Source organism: Mycetomoellerius zeteki, unplaced genomic scaffold, assembly GCF_001594055.1.
Source record: "Mycetomoellerius zeteki isolate Tzet28-1 unplaced genomic scaffold, Tzet1.0 scaffold111, whole genome shotgun sequence".
NCBI classification, from domain to species: domain Eukaryota; kingdom Metazoa; phylum Arthropoda; class Insecta; order Hymenoptera; family Formicidae; genus Mycetomoellerius; species Mycetomoellerius zeteki.
Genome location: NW_017256029.1, coordinates 73944 through 75271, shown reverse-complemented (window position 1 = coordinate 75271; position 1328 = coordinate 73944).

Below are 1328 nucleotides of genomic sequence, written 5' to 3'. Positions count from 1 at the left end.
GTGTGGGTGTGGGTGTGGGTGTGGGTGTGGGTGTGTGTAAATTGTGACTCATTTAACATGGCAAAAATTAGGTACTCTAATACAGCTTCAGTAATTATGAAAAAGCGGGGAAAAGATAAATTAATTACTTATTTATACTATTATACTAATTTTACTTTTTAATTTTTTTATTAAATGTAATTTTATAAATTGTTTCTCAAATACATAATGAGGTATATGTAAGTCAACATCGACGCGAGTTATTTATAGATGCAAGGTGAGTTTTATTGTATCTATATATAAAACATCGAATCGAAATCGACACATACAAGATGAGTTTAATATATATATATTAGAGACTCGGACCGGACCGAAATCGAAACCGATAATCGAAAATGTTTTCCGGTCTGATTTTCGGTTCGGGTTTTTTAATCTCTTTGGTACAATCGTCGACTACAGTCGACACTGTCGACAGTTGACAGTCACCGAACATAGATTACGTTTGCACGGCAGCGATTAATCGGGTTTAGTAACATCCGTAGTATAACTCTCGAAATGTGTTCTCAGTTACACGATTTTAATTTATCCTACCAATGTTATAACTTCTGAGTAAAGTCTCCCATGATACTAACTTAAGAAAATAAAAGATTAGTATAAAAGGAAATTTTATTTAGTATTATATAAACATATTACTAAATAACAATATATACAATTTTATAGAGAGAAGGATAATAGAATTTTCATAGTAAATTTCGTATAATAAATCAAACTAACCAAGACTCCTTATAAATCAAAAGAACTAAGAAAGCACATGGGCAACGCGGAAAACGTTGCACAAATAATACGACTATATATAAAGCGTAAAACTTCTTTATTTTACTAAACGCGCTTACATGTTTCGGCTCATTTTTGAGCCTTCTTCAGAGACAACATAAACTCACATATATAAAATGTAACAAATATTAACTTGTCATGGTGAGCTCCCCCGTATCGAGAATATAAATGCCAGAATTAAACCCAGATAAGAATGAAATAAAGAAAAACGAAAAGAAATTTTGGAAATCTCGAAATAGAGAAAATGAAAAATATTAATGTATCAGAAAATTTTGAAATTATAATTAATTATCCCGAAAGTTAGGAAGCTCACCATGGTCACAAGGTACCATATCGCAAACAATACTATTAGTAATTCAAAAACCGGTTTCTGGCCAATTAGTATCAGGCACAGTGAGTCACTTTTAGATTTAGTTGGTCTTTATTGAGATAGCAATTAGAAAACTAACGTTAAAAAGTTAATCAAATTCAAGAAAAAGAATTTTGAAAATAATTTAAAATCAACGCTAGAAAGA